At 42.4% G+C, this 23,704-nt stretch overlaps 1 long non-coding RNA gene across 1 annotated transcript; it reads left to right on the top strand.

Annotated features, from left to right (window-relative positions):
- Positions 1-2,968: 2,968 nt before the first annotated feature.
- Positions 2,969-6,129, top strand: LOC137074022 (uncharacterized). The gene is made up of 3 exons (XR_010904864.1): positions 2,969-3,261; positions 3,672-3,768; positions 5,942-6,129. It is a non-coding gene; the product is annotated as an uncharacterized lncRNA (long non-coding RNA).
- The last annotated feature ends 17,575 nt before the right edge of the window (positions 6,130-23,704 follow it).

Genomic DNA, 23,704 nt, shown 5'->3' with positions numbered 1-23,704 from the left:
ATAGAGGGAGTGTTCGAAATGTTTGACGACAAGCAGTTAATCAAACAGTATCGTTTGGACAGAGCAGACATCATCTTTTTCAGCGCTGGTTAATGTTGGGTTTTATAAAAAAATAAAATAAAATAAAAACACTGTTCGAGTGATTCAGCAAGCAGTAGCGATAGCTTCTTTCTCCTGCCATGTCGGTTTTCTTTTGGAATCCATGGTGGCTGATTATATATTTAAAAAAATCTAGGCTATATAAAGGCAGGTCATTTAACAGCACACCAGTTTAAAAAATGTAATTAAATGAATGAAAACATGTTTATCTTTCATTTAAAATGTGTATATTATAATGTATTCTCTTGAAAACTCTTTATTGTCAAATGTGTGTTGGATGTAAACTCCTCTTAGGAATTTCACCATTCAATGTGAATTTATCTGAAAATATTCTTAAATAAGAACATCTATTCAGTGATTGGTCCATGCCTATGACATCATCCAAAATCCTGTTTGTGGCACAGCAAAGTGTCGTAAATCCACTCTAAGACTAGCACTTAAGATTTAGTCCTACACGTTACTTAAAGTATGATTGGGACGCTTGATAACTAACTTTTAAGCGCAGCTTTGAGCCAAGAATTTTTTTTTACTCTTAAGTCAATTCTTAGCAGTGTTCTTGTGAGTAATTCTAAGATGTAGAGCCAGACCCTACTCTACCTTACACAAAATTACCATACCAGTTATTCCAATTTCAAGGGCATGATTTACATCATTTTGGACACATGGAATATTACTGATTGGTAAAGTCTAAACAATGTGTCACGCGAGAATAGATAGGAGATGTTGTTGTTGTTAATCAGGATGTATACATCAGACAATCCCAAGATTGGGGTAGTGTTGACTTCAGGGGAGTCCTAGAAAGACGCCAAGAGGTCTGGGGTGTGAGAAAAAGCGGTCCAATCCAGTCGGAAGACCTGCACAGATCATGTAACACACACACACAAGACTTGTAGTGCACACCTCTCCTCCAAGGTTAGTGCGTCCTGTGAGCTTATCAACAGGACAAGATATCAACACCACATGACAAACGAATCTCCAGAAAGAAAAGTATGACTAATGTCATCTACCTCATTCTAAAAAGAAATATAAAGACAAAAATGTGCTTCAATCAATGGGAAAAATCACAATTGGGAGACTCAAATCCTCCCACCCCTTCCTGTCCTGGGGTTACTTACAACAGGCAGGATTCACCTCTTGGAAGTTCTAACTTTCTCTCAAGGCGCTGTTGGTCAGGACCCAGAGATAGAGGTCAGGCTATCTATGTCAGACTGTCTTTGTCAGACCGTCTCTGGAAAGCAAATTAGACACCATACAGCAGACATAGAGTCGAAATCATATTAAAAAATAGTTAAATGTATTAATGATCAAATAAAATTGATTGTCAATAATTATTTATTTTGAACGGATAATAACTGATTATTTAATTCATGAGGTTATTAAAAAATCATTCAAAAAGGATAAGATGCATATGATGAAGAGGCAAGCCCACCCCCTTCAGGGTAAAGAAATCTGTCGACTATTCGCCCCTCTTGTGTAATGTGAATGCATATCTGAATAGTAAATTATATTATCATAAAGAAAAGTTGCAGTCCGAGTATTAATAATTCTATGAAGGTATACTAAAATATTAACAGATAGTCTATGCTTGACCATCAGCCAAGCAAGATGTTCATGCATCTCTGCAACACTAGTTCTCGAAGAACAACCATTGGTTGTCTTGCAGCCTTGTTTTGAGCCACTTGTAATTTTTTTAAATGACTGCTTGATGCAGCAGACCATGCAACAGAACAGTAATCTAAATGACACAAAACCAATGTACAAACAACACGACTAAACAGCTGTGGATTTAGAAACTGTGCACATTTACACATGTCACATGTCCAGACTGTCTGTTGTGTTTTTCCCCTGTGTTTCCTGGTTTTGTTTTAGTCGCATGTTCCTTTGTTTCAGTTCCCCGCCTCAGTTTAGTCCCCTCGCCTGTTAAGTAATGTCAGCTGTGTCTAGTCATCTGTGCCACCTGTCCCCCTCGTTAGCCCTGTCTTCAGTGTTTGTATTTAGTTCCCTCGTGTTCAGTCCTTCCTTGTCTGGTCTCCGTTATACAACCCATTATCCCCATGTGGTGTTAATGTTTCTTGTAAAGACCAAGTTTATGACCAAGTTTATTGTGAATAAAACTCCTGAGTGTTTTGAAAGTCTTGGTATCCTCATCCTTTGTACATCAACACCGTAACAGCCCTTGTCAAAAAATCCTATTGGAATTTCACTTTGTCCTATAGGATCTTATTGGATTCTTAGAATCCTATAGGACAATCTGATTTATTTTAATGGAATTTCACTTTGTCCTGTAGGATCTTATTGGGTTCTTAGAATCATATAGGACAATCTGATTTATTTTAATGGAATTTCACTTTGTCCTATAGGATCTTATTGGGTTCTTAGAATCTTATAGGACAATCTGATTTATTTTAATGGAATTTCACTTTGTCCTATAGGATCTTATTGGGTTCTTAGAATCTTATAGGACAATCTGATTTATTTTAATGGAATTTCACTTTGTCCTATAGGATCTTATTGGGTTCTTAGAATCATATAGGACAATCTGATTTATTTTAATGGAATTTCACTTTGTCCTATAGGATCTTATTGGGTTCTTAGAATCCTATAGGACAATCTGATTTATTTTAATGGAATTTCCCTTTGCCCTGTAGGATCTTCTTGGATTGTTAGAATCCTATAGGACATTCTGATTTATTTTAATGGAATTTCACTTTTCAATGAAAAAACACAGAGATTGGCTTAATATTGTTATATAACCAAAGCAAAGCGTTTGCATAGAAAAACAATCACACTTTCAAATTAAATAATTAGGTTGAGTGTTCCTATAATAATACAAAATACATTAATATAAAATATATATAAAAGTGCCATTTTGTCTCACTATCTAGTGCAGGGCTGGCATTTTGCACCTATGAATGGCTCATATGACTAAATTTATTTTAAATTCATGATTTAATATCAATGAGATTTTTATTTATGTAATGTTTTAAATCTAGATGGTTATTTATCATGTAAATAATGTGTGACTGTGGCGTTTTAATGCGCATGCGCGTTGGATATTCGAATCGCGTTCTTCAAACCACACTGGAGCAGAGTTGCCATGGAAACGGGGACTCGGAGTCAAACGAGCAGCACTTCCTCAGACGCTGTTTTCACTAGTTTCAGGTGAGTTTAGTCCCTAAAACCACACAAATTATACACACAACTGTTCCTGACACCTTTCTTACGTTAACTGACACACTTCTATTGAATATTTACTTGATAGAAATGGTTTAGTGTCTTCGGGAAAAGTCAGCATCAACCGTTTTCACAAGAGGGTTACTGCTAACTCTATCGATTTGATCGATTGAGCCCTTGTTTATGAAAGCTTGAGCTTTTAAATAAATCTTTATGTGAAACTTAAATGTTTTGATAGTTTTGTTAAGGTTTTGCTGCTAATTTGTCAATTGTACATATCAAAAATCTAAAAGTATACACTGTAACATTGCTGTTCATCGATTATATCAGTTACATGGAGCGCGAAAATTAGCTACAAACTGGCAAACAAGTATTGCAAAAATGTTCTGTTATTTCAGGAGGGACAAAATAACCCATCTACAACAGAGGGGAAGATTCCAACATTTCTGGAGGAAGCTGCTGACAGAGCTGTAAGAAACGGGTGAACTGAGAAAGGTAATTTTAATGCATGCATTTCACATAATATTTGACATAATATCAGCATGATTTTAGTTATTTTCTTTAGCAAAATTATACATATTAAGAAGGCTTTGACATTCAAAACATAAGTGACAGTGAGCAATATTAAATTAGCAAGTAAACCTAAAAACACAAACCCTGTTTATATTAAAACAGGTCACAAAACTATTGAGTTTTTACTGGTATTATCTATAGTGGAGATGAGTGTGATGAAGTTCAGGTGTGAGTAATCAGTATTTGGGAGAGGGAGTCCGCTGTGATTGGCTGGTGTGAGAACCTGGCAGATTTATAACAAATGGAAATTGAATTTGAATCTAAAATCGTGTTCTGTATTGTTAAAGAATTAGTTCACCCCAAAATGAAAATCTCCTGATAAATTCCATCTGTAATTTTCTAACAAAAAAAAAAAGCATTTATATACCTTTTACCTCAAATGCACGACTTTGATGTTGTTTTCCCACTGCGTATTACGCCGGAAAGGTCAGTGCTGACCCAGTGCCGAAAAACTCCATCTCATGTTCTCCTCTAACTTTAAAATTGTCCGACATCGTTGTTTTACCCTTTATTTTTGTAAAGGGTGTTTGATTTAGTCTTTGCACGTTTGTTTTAACACTGGGACGGTACTTCCACATACGTCACACGCCTGACCTTTCCAACGTAATGACGCCACAAAGCCTTACATCATCAAAGTCGAGCATTTGAGGTTAAAAAGTATAAACATGTTTATTTATTTTCTACTGAAGAATGAAAGACATGAACATAGACATGTGCCGATTTTCGATAATGCGATTTATCACGATAATGAATATGCACGATATTGTTATCGTGGGCACTTTAAAATATCGTAAATAATAATTTATTAACAATTTATAATTTTTTTATAATGCACTCAAGAATACTTTGCCCATCAACCGTATAAATGCTCAACACCGCTGTATTCTGCGTCAAAGGGACACGCGCTCAGATATAAACAAGCCCAACGTGAGTTTGCACATGACTGAACCGGTGAAGGAGACGCTCAGTGACAGCAGAGGGCGCTGATGAACTGCAGAATGCAGCCGGTTACCCCGGAAACCAGCAAACAAACAAAAAAACGAGTGTAGTTTTTAAAACAGCCATTCGTTTTTTGTAATCTCAGTGTTGTTCATCACAGCACCAAATACTTAATACTTAAAGACTTAATAGGCTATTTATTTTCAAACTTAAACATTTTTGTGTTTTAATCTGGACTACAACATGCCCTAATGATTAGAACTGTTCTAATTATTTGTTATTGTTCGGTATAACTTTGAGATACGACTTCATTAGTTAACATGTTAATTCATTATTACCAAACTGACAATGAAAAATACTTATAAAGAATTAATCATTCTATGTTCATTTCTTATTTAATTTTTAATAACATTAAAATCAAAATCAAAATAACTTTTTTAATGGACCTAAGATAAAACTAACAATGATCAGTATTTCTTAACTAACATTAACAAAAACATTATACTTTCTGTACCAAATGTAGCTATTGCTCAATCTTAGTTAATGCATTAAATAATGAGACCTTATTGTAATTTGTAAGCCTACCTGTTGTTCTTTATAGCCTCATTCTTTTGCACTTTAATCTGTTTGAAAATTGTACTTTTACAGCTCTGAAAAAAATCAAGAGACCACATAACATTGATTTCTCAAGAGGGGTCTCTTAATTATTTTTTCAGAGCTGTATATATTTTTGGTGCATTATTGTATTTAAACATTCAGTTATTTTTGTTCTTACAAAAATAGTTCTTAAAGCTGTTATGCTATGGCAACACTTTTTTTTGCAACTTATTTCAATATCGTGATAATATCGTATATCGTGATAAAACTTCATCAATTAATCGCAACATGAAAAATTGATATCGGCACATGCCTACATGAACATCTTGGATGGCATTGGGGTGAGTAAAAGATCAGGAATTATCATTTTGTGGTGCACTAGTCCTTTAATGTACATTCTTTCTGCTTTACTTTTGGAGCCATAAATATTTATGGGTTGTGAAAACACTGAATGAATAGACAACATTGTACTTGGACATTATTAAATGGCTACTCGATAGTACAGTTAAGAATTCCAGCTAGCCGTGTGTTAATGTGGTGTATATTCTTCTCATTTTAGCTCCTACATCCATTTGGGCTGAAGGTCAAGACAGAACCAAACCAAAGCTGGACTGTAACCTGCCGGCCTATACGACAGACTTCACACTGACAGCTGCTGGCATGGATGCTGCATCACATGCTTTTGAACACTTTTCCACCTAGAATGTATTCGTCCCCCACCAGGAGACTTCATGTCTTCATCTATTGTGAGTGGATATCATTTTAAACATTATTTTTTTTTAAAAAAACACTAATTTCTTCTAATTTTTATTGTGTAGTATAGGTAAGATTCTTCCATAAAAAGAAAATACAATTTTAGTAATGTTTTTAAGTAATAAAGTAATTAATTGTTAAGTAATGTTGTTATAATCCTGTTAATTTATGTACAGTATAAATTGCAAGCGTATGCTTGTTTTGGGCACATGTTTGCAGGTTATAGACATTTTAGAGGAGGAAGATGCTGTGTATTTAAAGGTGCTTTAAGTCATTTTTATTTATAAATCATTATTACAGTGAAACAAATTGCTATTTTTTTATTTGTAAATTAGCAACTGAATTTTTTAAAGGGGTACTTCAGCGCTGGGAAGATGAATCTGTATTTAAACTGGGTCATTAATGTAGTAGAAATGTGAAATTATTTTTGAATTTGGTGCCTTCTAGACTGAGAAAAGACAGAAAATGTATTTTTGTCCCATGGGGATGAAAGACTACAATTCCCAGAATGCTTCGCTGCCCTGTGAGGCCATTCCCCAACACCACAAACTTCATTACTGTGACTGAGTTAGAGAAGACACTATAATTAAAAACTGAACGTGTCTGTTCAATATAATGAGTGAGTCACCGCGCGAGTATCACAGCCCTGAGCACTAACTGCACGAGTGATGAGAGCTGAGGTAATCGCGACTACATTCGCGGCATACATTCACAACGCCAGTTCAGTCTGGCACGCGTTTCAGTTCATGCCTTTGCAAGCTTAACTTTCATAGAAATGAATTTGAGAAGTTAAAAGACTTACATTGCTCACCATAGCTCCGTTTAAATGATCCTGTCTGCAAGCTGAGCTCTCCCTGCCAGCTGAGTGTTATCTCCCATCCCCCATGCGCAGATTCAAAACATGCGGAAATAGCTCCCTCTGCTGGCTGTAGTCTTTAGCCTTTGGGCAAGCATTCCTCCTATGATGCAAAAATCGTCATTTTGCATCATAGGAGGAATTTTTCCAGAAATAAAATGCATAAATCTCTCGTCTCAGGGAGATATGAGGGGGGAAAGCACAATAATTTGAATATTCTCCAGGGTTTCTACTGATACAAAGCCATATGCTAATCGCTGAAGTAACCCTTTAACCATTGCACAGCACCACTTTATCACCAATAATTTACAACTTTGTAGTTTATTATTTTATGTCACATGAGAACACATGAAAGTTTATATTTTTGTTCAGATTATGTAATTTCTGTAATAAAGTTTGTATCATAGAATGGTAACTTCTTTCTGTTGTTATTATTTAGATGTTTGTTGTAACTTAATTACTTAAATGTACTTCAAGATAATTTAGTAAAACCATGGCTGCACTGTGGTAATACAACCAATTTATGGTGCATGATCCATGTTTTTTAAAACCATGTTTATTGCAAAAACCATGGTTGCTGCAGTCATGGTTACAATGGTTTTACTGTAGTATTACTACAATATAACTGTAGTGAAACCATGTTTTTTAAAAACCATGGTTTTGCACCAAAATACCACGGTTACTACAGTCATAGTTAAACTACAGTTTTACTATAATAAAACCATAGTTCTTTTTCGTAAGGGAAGTTAACCTAACTATGACGACTTCCGCTCTGAGAAACCCGGAAATGTAAAAAGGGTCTAATTCTACTTTTTTTTCTTTCTTACAGTGTACCAAGTCATCAGTATCCAAGTATCAGACATAGTAGCCTTGGTACACTTTGCTATCTTTGCTGTGTACGAATATGCCTTCCCTACCATGTAAAAAGCAAAGATAGCAAAACCGTGTGTGTGCGTGCGTGCGTGTTTGTGTGTGTGTGTGTGTGTGTGTGTGTGAGAGCGAGAGAGAGAGAGACCCAATTGGATCCAATAAAATCCTGTTGAAATTGTCCTACAGAATATGTATGTATTGTCTTATAAGACAATTCTCACAGAATCCAATAGGAATCAGATAACATTTGGAATCTTATTGGAATCCTTTAGGATTTATCCTACGGGATATTTATGTATTATCTTATAAGACAATTCCCAAAAAATCCTATAGGAATCAGATAAGAATCTTAAAGGACAAGACATAAATTATCCTATAAGATTATTTCTAACAGAATCCTATAGGAATCAGATAAGAATCTTAAAGGACAAGACATAAATTATCCTATAAGATTATTTCTAACGGAATCCTATAGGAACGGTTCCAAAATATGATAGACATTTTTAATGGAATCCTGTACAGATTTCCATTAAAAATCCTTAAGGATTTTTTGACAAGGGAAAGACCGGACCCTAACTAACAAGAATTCCATGACCAAGATGTCAAGAATTCAGTGCTCCGTGGCAGAGGAATTCCTTCTCTCCCTCCGGCAGGGTGGGCGCCCGCTGGAGAGGTATGTGGAGGACTTTCTGGAACATTTCGATCGGGAGAGCTGGAAAGATCCGATGGTGAATGCGTGCTTCCGGGATGGACTGGACGATGACCTGTTCGTGCAATTATTATCTCCTGAGGTTTGCGATAAGTCTGTAAAAGACTGCATTAATTATGTTCTTCTTCTAAGTGAGTCTGATTTCTGTGTGCTGATTCTGTCAGTAAGAGCAGTTCAGGTCATGATCATCCAGTTCATCCCTGCCAACTAGTTTACCTAATTCTGGGGCCATCCGCGTGCTTCTCCACGGCTTCTACCCGGGGGGCCTCTGCCATCGGGAAGCCAGCACAGGAGGGCTGGCTCCTAGACTTTTGGGCGGAGCCCGTTTCAGCCTTTAATGAGCCCGCTCCACTGGCTCAAGCGCCCGCTCCACTCCTTCCCGAGCCCACTCCGCTGCTTCCCGAGCCCGCTCCGCTGCTTCCCGAGCCCGCTCCAGGCTTTCCCGAGCCTGCTCCAGGCCTTCACGAACCCCCCAGGCTTCAACGAGCTCACTCCAGGCTTTCCCGAGCCCACTCCAGGCCTTCACGAACCCTCTCCAGGCTTCAACGAGCTCGCTCCAGGCTTTCCTGAGCCCTCTCCAAGCTTTTCCGAGCCCTCTCCAGGCCTTCACGAGCCCGCTCTAGGCTTCAACGCGCACGCTTCAGGCCTTCAAGTGCCCCCTTCAGGCATAGACCCATGAGTGAGGATCGTGTGGGTGGGGCTCGAGTACAGCCCAAGGCTCCAGCTCCACCCAGGACTCCAGAGATGAGACAAAGACTCCTGATGGTCCCGAGACTCCAGACCCAATGACCTTCCAAGGTTTCAGGCCTGCCATGGCCTCCCGAGGCTCCAGACCCGCCATGGCCTCCCAAGGCTCCAGAACCACCATGGCCTCACCCTAAAGGCCCCAGCCAACCACGTCCCGGCCCCCAGGGCTTCAGGGCTTTTTTTCAAGATAATACACCATTAAAATAAACTCTTTGCTACCTCTCCGACAAATAGCTCTTAAACCACTTGACTGCTGAGGAAGTAAAACCATAACTAATAAGTTTAGAAATCAAATATTCATAATCGATCACATCGAAGTGCAGTGCAGGGGGAATGACCATACCTATAAGCATGCTGAAACAGTCAAATCATTTTTAGATAAATAATCTTGCACTTGCTTAAATACAATATTTTCCAATAATTTACTTAGAATAGGCAAAATGCTTATAGGCCTACTATTTGGACCACAGAAAGTTGATTTGTGTCTTTGGGTAAAGGAATTATCTTACCCTCCTTCCAACGTTTTGGACACTCACCACCAATCAGGCATCTGTTAAAAATGTGACAGATTGGTTTAGAAATATGTCCAGCTGATAACTTCAACAGCCGACTATCCAAGTTGTCTGTACCAGCAGTGAGAACATGACACATCGATGAATGCATGCTTGGCGTGCGTGAGGCCCAAGCACATCAAACCGCAATCATGCCGTCCGCACCCAGGAACAGAGCACGGGCGAGACATCTTTAAAAAGACGTGCCGCGTGCAGCTCTTTTAGAGAGGAGTTTTACTCAGGCAGAGTGCTGAGACGCCCAGGGAGAACACACACACCTGTACAGACCACTGTGAAGATCGGACAGGAATGCGGAACCCGCTGGAATGCGCTGTATCACCAACACTCTGGGGAGACACTCGTCTTGAAGAGATATAATGCTTAGGAAGGCAAGTAGTACTCGGCTCCTAAGCAGAAGCATAAATGCGTGACTGCTATGGAATGCCGTTTATACCCACGCAGTGGGGCAGGGTTGCATAAGGCAAATTCCGCAGACCTATGACATTTTCATGTCATTGGATCGTTTTGATTGAGATGATTGAGATTGAAGGCAGCTGGCTTTCTAAGAGAAACCCCCATTTTGTCAGTACTGACGTAACTCGTAGTGTACTGACTGAAAGGGAACTCAGAAGCTAACGTCTCGGTTACGTATGTAACCCTCGTTCCCTGAAGGAGGGAACGGAGAAGAATGTCGGAACTGACAGACGAATTGGGATCTGACTTTAGAGACCAATCTTACGGGAGACGGAACGCTGTGGAGCCCCGGCCCACGGAGGGCATGGTGGTTGAATATACATAAGGACTAACCTGACATGGTAGTGCAACATATGGCAGTCTCTGGGGTGGTTCCAACCTAATTTTAGAGGGGAAAGAACACGCCAAAGACGACAGAGCGAGTTCTGTCCAGGGAAAGACACGGGGCTAGCCGGTTAGGGTAGCTGGTACTGTGGAAGAATACACATATGGGGTTGCCGTGAGGGAACTGCTACATATGGAACCCAGCCTACAACCACGTTCCACAAGCATACGGGTACAGGCCTAGCGTCAGACGTTCCGCAACGTCCTGATGAAGTCTGCAAAAGACCTGAGACTGGGACGGAGATTTGTCTTCCAACAAGACAATGATCCAAAACATAAAGCAAAATCTACAATGGAATGGTTCAAAAATAAACATATCCAGGTGTTAGAATGGCCAAGTCAAATTCCAGACCTGAATCCAATCAAGAATCTGTAGAAAGAACTGAAAACTGCTGTTTACAAACGCTCCCCATCCAACCTCACTGAGCTCGAGCTTTTCTGCAAGGGGGAATGGGCAAAAATTTCAGTCTCTCAATGTGCAAAACAGAGACATACCTTAAGGACTTACAGCTGTAATCACAGCAAAAGGTGGTGCTACAAAGTATTAACTTAAGGGGGCCGAATAATTTTGCATGCCCAATTTTTCAGTTTTTGATTTTTTTAAAAAGTTTGAAATATCCAATGAATTTTGTTCCACTTCTTGATTGTGTCCCACTTGTTGTTGTTTCTTCACAAAAAAAAGTTCAAGGGGGCCGAATACTTTCGCAAGGCACTGTATTTTATATATATATATATATATATATATATATATATATATATATATATATATATATATTCTAAATATATTATTATTTGCTACTTAAATCTACAAAATTTTTAAGAACATAAAATATATTAGATCAAAAGAGTGCAGAATCAACTTTGCGCTGCTGCCCGAGATCACGTCAAAGATCAGACAAATTTCCACGTGCATCTTGAAAAGTGGATGTTTTGGAAAGTGCTGAAGCAAGTTTTTGTGCCATCTAGTGGTTTAGAGAAAAATAAAATCAATGAAGCATTTAACCCCACGGAGCCTTTAGCCCTGTTGTACCCTATACACTTGGCCTACTTTTTAAAATCTTTATTTGAATATGGCAACATTCTTATTTATTTATTTATTTATTTTTTAAATATTTGAATATGGGCAACATGAAACCTCGTTAAAAAAAAAACTTTTTCTATAATTGAATCACTGACAGAGGTCCTCCCCATCAGCCAATCACTGTGGTCATAGTTAACAAGTGTGATGACATCCATAGCAACGATGTCAACCTCGCCCCTTACTCTTAAGGCTACAACATACACCGCAAAAACAGAGAAAAAAGTTATCTTTAAGATAAAATTATGTTGATGTTTAAAACAATAAAAAAAATCTTGCTAATGACACACAATTCCCTTTGAACATGATTGCATGTATATTGCCTTTCATTAAAATAAAAGATCCATATTACCATGTATCCATATAATGATAAAGAAATCCATATTGGATTCTACATAGGATTACAAAATAGATGTTTTATAGAAGCATAGATACTTCAAATCCATCATATTATTTTCAAACCTTGCTGAATCTTCCCTACTTCTAAAACAACATAAGATATTGGTTAACATGTATTTAAAGGGGGGGTGAAATGCTGTTTCATGCATACTGATCTTTTTACACTGTTAAAGACTTGGAATCCCATACTAAACATAGACAAAGTTTCAAAAGTTAAGGTGGACGTTTGATGGGAGTATTTCTTTGTCAAAAATACTACTTCCGGTTAGTCATAAGTTTCGGCAAGTTTTTTGAGATCATGCGTCCCCTTTGACGTTAATGGGGGCGGAATTTCCTTGTATGGGCCTTACGGACAATTCTACCGGAAGCGCGTGAGAGAGAGAGAGGGAGAGAGCGAAAGTAACAGGCTACGCCCATCAAAGCGCTGGCTTGTAGGATGCTGGACAGGTGATGTGCACATAACAATGTCACCAAAAAAGTGCGTTTTTGGTTGCCAGACCAAGACAGTCCTGCACAGATTCGCCAAAAACCCTGCGTTAAGGCAACAGTGGATGTAATTTGCTTTTCCGGATCAGCAACTTAGTTGCGCGAATGTTTATATCTGTTCGCTGCATTTCGGTGCCGACTGTTTCATAAACAAGGCCCAGCTCGACGCCGGATTTTCCCGATCACCTAATGCTGAATGATGGAGCAGTCCCAACGTTAGAACCGCAGGCGGTGAGTGAGACTGCTTCAAATGTCTGTGTTTTTTTTAGTCCGCTTACTGTCTACACAAACCACGCGTAAACACACAAACACACGTGCACAACTGCACTTCCCACATGTACACCTTCAAAGACAAAAATACGACGATATAATTCAAGTATAAATATGTAAATAACACAAGCCGCTAAGCATATTATATAGTTAGTGTATAACTTGTACCACATAGAGACGTCCTGCTCTAGTCGTTTTTGCTGCTGCTCCTGTTCAACTGCAGCCTCTGGGTCTGATTCCGGATCATAGATGTATGGCTGTATCTGATTAAAAGCCATATTTTTATTTTGAATAAAGTTTTTTTCCCGCTGTTAGGGATGACACAGCTTTACGACGCACTCGACTCAACATAGCAGCAGCGAGCACACGTCATTATTTAGCTCCGCTCACACGACACGCCCCCACCCGCTCTGCTTTTTTCGGAAAGACTCGGAACAGCGCATCTTTCTTATATAATTATTAAAAAAATAAAGACTTTTCGGAGATATGCAGGATGCAATGCTACTCTATAGGTACTCAAGATTGACATGACACTGACTGAAACTGAGTGTTTCACCCCCCCTTTAAAAAGAAACAGCCACCCAGCACTAAGAGCAGTCTTATGACTTAAAAAAATCTTTCCTTCCCACTCTTTCATCCATTTTTTTACTTTGTACTATGAGTTTCTAAAAAAAACTATATATATATATATATATATATATATATATATATATATATATATATATATATATATATATATATATATATATATATTGCAGATTTATTAAAAAAGAAAAACTGAAATATTGCATGGTCCTAAGCATTCAGACCCTTTCTTATGATTATCCTTGAGATGGTTTTACACCTTTATTTTAGTGCAGCTGTGAAAAAACATCTGCGACACTTAAAGAGTTAGTTCACCCAAAAATGAAATTGCTATCATTAATGACTCTAATGTTGTTCCACACCCGTAAGACCTCTGTTTATCTTTGGAACACAGTTTAAGATATTTTATATTTAGTCCGAGAGCGTATACAAGTGTATACAAGCTATACTCTCAATGTCCAGAAAGGTAATAAAAACATCATCAAAGTAGTCCATATGTGACATCTGTTGGTTAATTAGAATCTCTTAAAGCATTGAAAATACATTGGTCCAAAAATAACAAAAACGTCCCCGGTTACGTATGTAACCTTAGTTCCCTGAGAACAGGGAACGAGACGCTGCGTCAGCTGACGCTACGGGGAACGCCTTCAGCGTGACAGGTGTCTGAAATCGCATTCAAATCACAATCCTACTGACCGTCGGCAGCTGGTGATGTCATCACCGTGCGACCAGGAAGTATAAAAAGGCACCGTGCCAACATGACAACATCCGCTTCGTCTGAAGGGACTGTGGGCAGGCACACCTTGAAGCATGGCCATGTGACGCAGCGTCTCGATTCCTGTTCTCAGGGAACTAAGGTTACATACGTAACCGAGGACGTTCCCTTTCGAAAGGGAACTCGCGCTGCGTCAGCTGACGCTACGGGGAACGATATACCGACGCCGCCATGCTGAGGGGAGTGCACGCCCCTTACTGGCAGTGAGAACTGCCTGGACGAGTGTTCGCGGAAAGTCTGAACCACTCCCCCTCTAGCCACACAGGCTGCCAGTGACATCATTCCCTACGGTCATAGCCCAAGCTATGTCCCTTAAGGGAATGTGGCTAGGGGAACCGAGGGCGCCACCAGCCGTCACTAATTCGGGAAAACCCTTCACCGAATGCCACCAGGGAGGCCTCACCTGGCATCACTTTTGTGGGACACCCCAGCTTGGCCAACCCTGTCTGTCAAAAAAGAGCCTCCGGACATCGCTCTACTTATGAGCATCCAGACTGAGGGACTGCAAAGTGGCAATGTCCTCCTCTGACCGGAACTCGGAGACGGGAATCCTGGAGAGCAGTACTCAGCTTAGTGCTTCTTACCCTTGCCATCGAGGGGAGTCTCTTCTGCTCGATCCTAGGATCTACTGAGCACATTTATTACAGGGGTGCTCAGGAGGCCTAAAAAGGCCTATGGACTCATCTACCCGGGAGGCCCAGAGGGGGGCCTGCCCGTCTGATCAGACTCAAGCGGCCGTAAGCTCGCAGACGACCCTCAATGAGGGGAGCTCTTAAGCCAGCTTGGTAGGTAAACCATGCTGTAGGCTAGCCAGTTCCCTGTCCTGAAGGGACTGCGCAGCAGAAACGGAGACTCGTTGTGCTAGGGCACGAGCCCGCCACTGAGTTATACCGGCCCAGGCCGGGACCCAACGGCAGGCAGCCGCTAGCTGTCAGCCCAAAGCCAGTTCTACGTTCCCGCTTAGGGGAACCGTTTCCCCTCCAGGGAGGCCAGGAGGCGCCTCTACCTGGCACCGTTAGTGCTAGCTGTTAAGAGCCGCAGGAAGGTGGCTTTACTGGTTCCTCACTCATGAGGCCAAAACGCCAGAAGCCACCTATGCTAATGGCTAGCTTGTCACCGAGACCTGGTCCGGGAATCCCCTCCCAAAAAGGCCCGAAGAGGCCTGACAGCATAATACACTGGCCTACCGAGCGTCCCAGCTCGGGGGCTCACCCTCAGGCGACCTAGAGCGGCCTACTTCCTGCCAGCCAACGTGCAAACTGTGGGGAGCTATTGTGTTCCCGGGGCTCGCCTCCAGGGAGGCCTGTTTGATGCCACGTACAGTCCGGTCCTTTTAGGGTGGCCTGGAGAGGCCTATTGCCGAATGGCAGTTCCCTATTAGATTGGTGACATACGGTGCTTATCCGATGGCAAATCCCACCGGAAACCCCGCAGGGCCAGGAAACGACCATAGGACGGCCTGAAGCGGCCCGTCCCTGATAGCAGACTATGCTAGCCACCTGGCTAGCACCCACGCACACTGTCGCAAGACCTGGGAACCGGGGCTCACCCTACAGGAGGCCTAAAGCGGCCTAGATCCTGTCAACCAATGGTCGGAACCCTAGGTCACCCCCTCAGGGGACGCCATGTGAGGCATGCTGAAACTCAGCGAGCCCTTAAAGTCGGGCTGACAGTGGCTGTCTGCTGGCTGATGAGGACTGGGTATCCAGTCACTACCTGGGGACTCATCCACAGGGAGGCCGTTAGGGGCCTACTTATGAAGAGGTTTCTGCTGCAGCCGACATCGTTAGGGAGAACCCTCACTGCTCACATGGGCCACAATGTCGGAACTCACCCGCAGGGAGGCCTACTGAGGCCTACCACCTGACCCAGAGTTAACAGCCCGGACTGCCTCGGCTGGCGTCTCCCGCCAGCCCGCCTTCTATAGTCGGTCCGCCCCAGCGGCCCATAGCAGCCTTCTGCGACGGCGCAGTCTCTCAGGCAGCGCCTACCAGCGTGGACCTAAAACACAATGCCCACAGCAGTGCACTCAGCATAAAATGCCTTGTACCCTCTAAAGCGAGGGGAGTACAACTTACGCCACCTGCCTCCAGGGCGGCCGTCTGGTCGTCCAGCGGTCCGCCGTCCGCGCAAGGGCATCAGCCGTGACAGTGTTTCGACTCCAGGGGAGCATCCTACCAACCGATGCTTTCAGATGGTTGCGAAGTACAGCTCGACCCGAGCCTAAAAGGTGAAGCAGAAGACACAGAGCAAAAAGTGAAATACATTGAACACACACAACCGGCCATTTCCTGAACCAAGCCGGGGGGCCGCCCAGAAGTGGCGGCCGCATTAGCTCTGGGGGGCGGGGCTAGCAAAACCAGTCTGACTGCGCACCGCGAAGAGACGCCTACCCCGTCCCCACGACCACTGGCTGAGTCGCGATTCATTCTGCTACACACCTTTTTGCATTAATAACAACCCCCAAATGCAGAAGGGGGGTGGGCATTGGCCGGACAACCCTACTACGGGGACGCCGGGTAGGGATACAAAGCTCCTGCAGGGATACCGACAGGAGCCCGGGGCAACTGCCAGGGCGATATGCCACCGCGAGACGCCACCGTCATCCCATCAACAGCCTAGGCCAACTTGATGCACTAGCATCGGTCTGATAATCCCACAACAACGGCCCTAAGAAGGACTGGGACAGATCTTACTGTAGTTCATGCGCTAGCCTAACCTCACAAATTCATCTAGATATTTCACTAGCAGAGGTGCCACCGCTACCCAGAGGTGGCTACAGCTAAAAACGTTCGCCAGGAGAACATACGTCAGTTTATATCGCCGCTACATGCCCGCGGCATGTGCGGTGGCCTCATCTGCTCATATTACACATATCCAGAAGAGAAACAGCCTTATAAACTACTGTTGCTACACCAGCAAACATCAGCCTACAAACACCCACTGTGTTTATACAAACATCGTTCTAGCCACCTTTACCGGGGAACTACAGGCCCACATTTCCATCTGTTAATACTTTCCTTCGACAAAATATCCCTCAGGGAAGCATAGAGTCCAAACATACGGCATTAAAAAGAAGAATGTTTGCCCTAAAAGGGGACTCACCCGCTGTCTTCAGTGCCTCATCGCTTCATGTAACATGCATGCTTCGTCGCACTAACCTGAGGGTGGGGCGCTCTCACACACCGGCTTGGCAGGCCGTCAGAGTCTCACATCCGCTCATCATCGGCCCGCGCGGCCTGGTGTAAAGCGCGCCCGGGGAGAGAAAAGAAAAGAAAACAAAGGAGGGGACACTAAACTCACTTCCGCGCCCTCGGGGACGGAGACTCACCACCTCGCTTCCGGCGCTAGAAGCGCTTCTTCTCCCCGATGTCCCTCCTCCTGTTGCGGGTGTCCCGCCTCTTCTGCGTCCTACTCCTCCACGGAGGGGGCGAACGAGAGGCCACTCTGCTGCGTTGGCCCAGTCGGTGATCCTCTAATCCCGAAGAGCCAGGGACACCCTCCTGCCTGGGCGCCACCCCGGACCTCAGCGGAATACATGTTCTATACGCCGCTGAGCGCGCCCTCGCCTCTCTGAACTTTCCCACCACCGCCTCGACGGAGGTGCCGAAAAGTTCAAAGGGCGAGACCGGGGCATCAACGAGAAAGGCCTTTTCTTTCCCCCCGATGTCCGCCAGGTTCAACCACAGATGCCTCTCCGTGGCGACCATAGCCGCCATCGATCGTCCGATGGCGACTGCTGTGTATTTGGCCGCCCGGAGAGAGAGATCCGTGGTGCGGCGCAACTCAGCCATCGCATCAGGGGGTAGGCCCTCCCCCTGATCGAGGTCCCTCAGCAGATCGGCCTGCAACACTGCAACACTGTGCAAGGCCGCCGCCTGACCTGCCGACGTGTATGCCCTGCCGTTAAGACGCGAGGTCGTCTTCAATGGTTTAGACGGCAGGGCAGGAGCTCTTAGTGTCGACGGCCGCCCAGACGCGAGATAGTTCGCGAACGTCTCGCCCAGGACAGACGGCGCCGCTCAGCCTCAGCTTGAGCGGGACCGCTCCCAGATGCTGGCTCTTCCTCCCTCGAGAAGAAGGCCAAGCGAGAGCGGAGCGTCCTCAACGGAAAACGCTCGCAGTTTGCGCAGGAAGCCCCCTCGAGAACCTCCCGCGCGTGCTCTTCCCCCAGGCAGAGCACACAAAGGGTGTGTGTGTCCTCAGGCGTGAGAAACCTGGGACATGGATCAGCGCAATTCCTGTATGCTCCCTTCACTTTGCGTGTGCACTTCATTCTGACGTTCCAGCGAACCAAACAAAACAGTCCCTGAAGACGAAAGGATGTTGTCATGTTGGCACGGTGCCTTTTTATACTTCCTGGTCGCACGGTGATGACATCACCAGCTGCCGACGGTCAGTAGGATTGTGATTTGATAGCGATTTCAGACACCTGTCACGCTGAAGGCGTTCCCCGTAGCGTCAGCTGACGCAGCGCGAGTTCCCTTTCGAAAGGGAACTACGACTTTATTCAGCATTGTCTTCTCTTCCTTGTTTGTGTTCAATCCTCAAATAAAGATTCAAATGGTTATGAATCAGTGAATCGATCAATGATTTAGATCGCCAATGTCATGTGATTTCAGCAGTTAAATATGAAGTGCGCCCTATTTTTTCATTGTAGATTAATTTATTATTGTGCAAAAAAAAAATATACGTACAATCCTACACATCTTCGGTGGTTAGTGACCCTATACCATTTTGACAAAAAACTAGTGCAAAAATAGGCATTTAATTATAATTCTATTTTTTTTTCTTTTGTATGTTGTTTAAAATGGATTGATTGAGGAATACTTAGAAGGTTGATGTCTAACTTAAAAAAAATAATGAGGGTAGTGAATGACGTATGCATTTAAGGTGTTCCGAAGATGAACGGAGGTCTTACAGGTGTGGAACGACATTAGGGTGAGTCATTATTGACATTAATTTCACTTTTGGGTGAACTAAGTCTTTAAGGTTTCTAAGAGCAGAGTGGCCTCCATAATCCTTAAATGGAAGACGTCTGGGAAGACCACAACCCTTCCTAGAGCTGGCCGTCCGGTCAAACTGAGCTATCAGGGGAGAAGAGCCTTGGTGAGAGAGGTAAATAGAACCCAAAGATCACTGTGGATGAGCTCCAGAGATGCAGTTTGGAGATGGAAAAAAGCTGTAGAAAGTCAACCATCACTGCAGCCCTCCACCAGTCGGGGCTTTATGGCAGAGTGGTCTGACGGAAGCCTCTCGTCAGTGCAAGACACATGAAAGTTTGCTAACAAAAAAAACACCTGAAGGACTCCAAGTTGGTGAGAAATGATATTATCTTGTCTGCTAAGACCAAGATGGAACTTTTTGGCCTAAATTCTAAGTGGTATGTGTGGAAAAACAAGACCTCAGACCACCGTTCTCATGGTCGAATCTTTGCGGGTGTTATGAAACGAGGATCATACCATTTTGGCAATATGAAGTCGCTCAATATTTTACAGACGTGAGCTGAGCTGAGCATCCTGTGTTTGAAGCTCAGCGCCGCACCTTTAAAATTCGAACACATTCAATGAGTGTACACAAACCGGCGGCGGCATTCGGTGCCTTTCCTCGGTGACTCAGGAAGTTGTTTAAAATCCTGCCGCACCACAGAGCTCCATTTCAAAGTTATATATAAAATGTATATTATATTTCCCTCAAATCGTCAATGTACATACTGCTTTCACCCTGTGCTACTAGACTACTGTGCTACTAGTGTGAGATACTTGAGACGCGGCGCTGAGCTTAGTGTCCGATGTGCGACCCCGTTTAGGCACAATCGGCTTAAGAACGTATATGCAAACACACTGAAAGTGTTCTTTTCCTCTCTAGACAGTTTTTTTTTATTTTATTTTTTTAGGTTTATTTATCCAAATGTTCTTTTATATATTTGTGTGATATTCTGTTTTTTAATCGCATCTTTAACATGGCCACACCTCTGGATTTGATAGACATCTTTCACCTTTCTGTTTCATTAAGATTTCTGAGTCAATGAATAAGGAAAGATAAATAAGGAATGTATCTATAACATCAACATTCCTCATTCCTTTTGTACGCTTCAAGTTCTTTATTAATTCTAAACTATAGCCACTAGTCTCACATTTTATGCACTTCAAAAAAAAAAAAAAATTGCTCACTTTCTGAGCCAGACAGATCAGTAACACTCTAAACTTCAGAACTTTTAGTAACAGTCTCATATTGTGTTTTTACTTTGATGTCATTTGAATTATTTGTTTTTACAAACTCAATATCCATCGTCTCATCACTTTTTCGATTTTGTTTATCACAACTTCATTCCCTGGTTCTTCCTTGTTCAATTTCAAATCCAAAACCTCACCAAGGTTTTTTTCCCTCTTTTTCCCTCTCTGACCTTTTTCAGGACAAATGCGCAAATGTGTACCTCTGTCCTGCAACCAAAACATTTTATGTTTTCGGTTATTGCAAAGATTATATATTTGAAAACAGTCAACTCCAATCACAGAAACCAACTGTCCATGTTTAGAAAATTTGTGTTGCAGCGATTCATTACTAACAAATGGGGGCATGTTAGATAGTAAAACTTTTCTTGCTTGGTTAAAAAATGGGAAAAGCCTAATCAAACTGTTATTAAAGACTATACCACTTCAGCTCTGCGCCCCATACATAGGTCCAAATTTGCATACGTCATAATTATTCATAATTCGAAAATCTCATCAATTTTATCCAGCAATAACTCCACAGCGCTGTTCATTCTAGACGCTGAATGCTGCACTACTACTGTGACCAAACACCTTTCCACTAAAGGGGTGGTAACACTACACATTTCATTCCATTGACTTCCATTCATATGCATTTGAATGATTCAGACCAGAAATGCTAGCCTGATGTTGTCATACTTAATTCTAGTCAGAATATGAGTCTGATACCGCTCCATTGGGCTGTGATTATGGGGCGTGTTTTAACCGAACCAGGAAAAAACTCAATTGGATAGACCTAGAACCAATACCCCCCCCCCCCCCCTCTTGGATTAGAACAAATTCAAAAAAGCTAAATTCAACCACTATGACGTGGATGATTATGTTACTGTTTATCATCTGTCCATCATCATCTAAAGCCTGCCCTGACAATTTAATTGGTCTGAACAGTTTCTGTTCAGGCATAATTACTCCGCTATGGATCAAGTCCAGACCGAACTGCCTGAGCTCAAATGTTGTGGGCAGTGCAGAGTTCGGCTGGCATCCAGGCTACAGAAATGCGTTCCAACAGCAAATTTGCATCTTGTGAAGACGTGTGAACAGTACAGGATCGATATGTCATTGTGTCAGGTAGATTATATTTTTTTTTTTATTTGATTTAGATTATATACTGTATTAAACCAGCAGACATATCACCCTGTAGACCAATACTGATTTCCCACTGAAGCTAAGCAGGGCTGAGCCTGGTCAGTACCTGGATGGGAGACCAACGTGGAAAACTATGTAGCTGCTGGTAGAGCTGTTAGCGAGGCCAGCAGGGTGCGCAGCCTGTGGTCTGTGTGGGTCCTAACACCCCAGTATAGTGATGGGGACACTATACTGTCAAAGAGCACCGTCCTTCGGATGAGATGTTAAACTGAGGTCCTGACTCTCTGTGGTCATTAAAAATCTTTCCATCATGGCCTCCTAATAATCCCTATATACTGATTGGCCTTATCACTCTGTCTCCTCTCCACCATAAGCTAGTGTGTGGTGGGCATTCTGGCACAATATGGCTGCCGACGAATCATCCAGGTGGATGCTGCACATTGGTGGTGGTTGAGGAGATTCCCCCTTCTATATGTAAAGCGCTTTGAGTGGCCAGAAAAGCGCTATATAAATGTAACAAAATTTTATTATTAATAATAATTATTTTGTTTACATTTAAATGTATTACTTTTTGTTATGTATTGAATTGATGTTTATAAAAAAGACAGAGTGTAACGTCATATCACAGCCATTACAGTGTCCGTAAAAATGCCATGTACTCAACCATGGAACCTGACTGATGGTGCAGATTAACACATATTCTTCAACAGGAAACTCATCTCATACTTCCACTTTTATTCCATGCTGATTGGGTGAGATGCTCATAACTCGCCTTCTCCGCAATCGCCATGACAGCCAGTAAAAAAAAAAAAAAAAAAAACTGGCCAACATACCCCCCCACAACAATACTGTCAGTGATTTGTAACCATATATAGTGATTTTTTTTAAGTGAAAACAATGAGAGAAATAACACTTAAGCAAATTAGACCTTAGAAATGGGTTAAAAAAAATCCACAGCCACGCTCCGTTTCACACTCACTCAGCAAACACCCACGCATGCGCACGAAAGAGAGGGAAAGAGAGAGCTAAGTGCAGTGAGACCTTATGATTGAGTCTCATATTCCCCACTGATGTTCTGAAAGCTGAGCACTGATCTCTATTTACATCCCTTATGTAAGTAAGAGGGCGCTAATGACTCTACTTTTCCAGCTCTCTGTGTGTGTCCACTGTATATGTGTGTGTTGTATAAATGTGTGTCTCTGGTAGCAGGGGATTTGGAGTGGGTGTTCACTCACATTCAACAGTCACTCCACATGGCCTACTGCCTCTTTTGTCTTTTTATAGCTTCCTTCTGGGAGACACTGCACTCCCCCAGAATGCAACACAAGCCAAACACCTCTCAGTTCCTCCACCAGAGCCAGCCCTTAGGGGTTACTGTGATTCTTCCCCTCTTTTTCAGCACACCTTCTCTGATCCTTCTCTTCTCTTCAGTAACTGGCAGCTCTCATGGTTTTGAGCATATGTGGAAACATGGGAGATATTACAGCATTCTTTTTGGTAGGAGGTGAAACTTGTGACACAGAAGATCCTGCCTTATCTACTTCTCTGTGGATATGTACTTCACGTCTCTAGTTGTGCAAGTTTTTTTTTCTTCTTCTTTTTCTTCTTCCACAAGCACAGGACAGCAACTTTGGTTTTATGTGTATATTTAATTGATAAATCTTAACAAGAAGAACTGCTTTTGAAAACAAATAATTTATTTGACCTTACCTGAGAAGCTTTTAGAAGCTGAGAATTTTGTTAAAATGGCTTTATACGTTATTTTTATTTAATTATTATTTTCGATTTTCAGGCTATGCATTTCCTTGAGTATTATGGTGTTGTGATAGCCAGGGGTGTCAGTAACGCCCGTTTCACACATACTCCGTCTGCAGTGCGTGTGCGTTGCGTATTTTTTTCCGTACCCATGTTAACGGATGACAGCGTTCACACTGCACGCGGATGCAGTCCGTCAGTCCGTTCCAGGAGCGTTGCGTCTGCAGCAGTACACGGATCGTTTTCGTACCGAGTCTAACTGCGTTGCGTTG

This window comes from Pseudorasbora parva, chromosome 4 (genome assembly GCF_024679245.1).
Source record: "Pseudorasbora parva isolate DD20220531a chromosome 4, ASM2467924v1, whole genome shotgun sequence".
Classification (NCBI taxonomy): domain Eukaryota; kingdom Metazoa; phylum Chordata; class Actinopteri; order Cypriniformes; family Gobionidae; genus Pseudorasbora; species Pseudorasbora parva.
The sequence above is the reverse complement of the archived record's forward strand: the minus strand, read 5'-3'. Positions and strand labels throughout refer to the sequence as shown.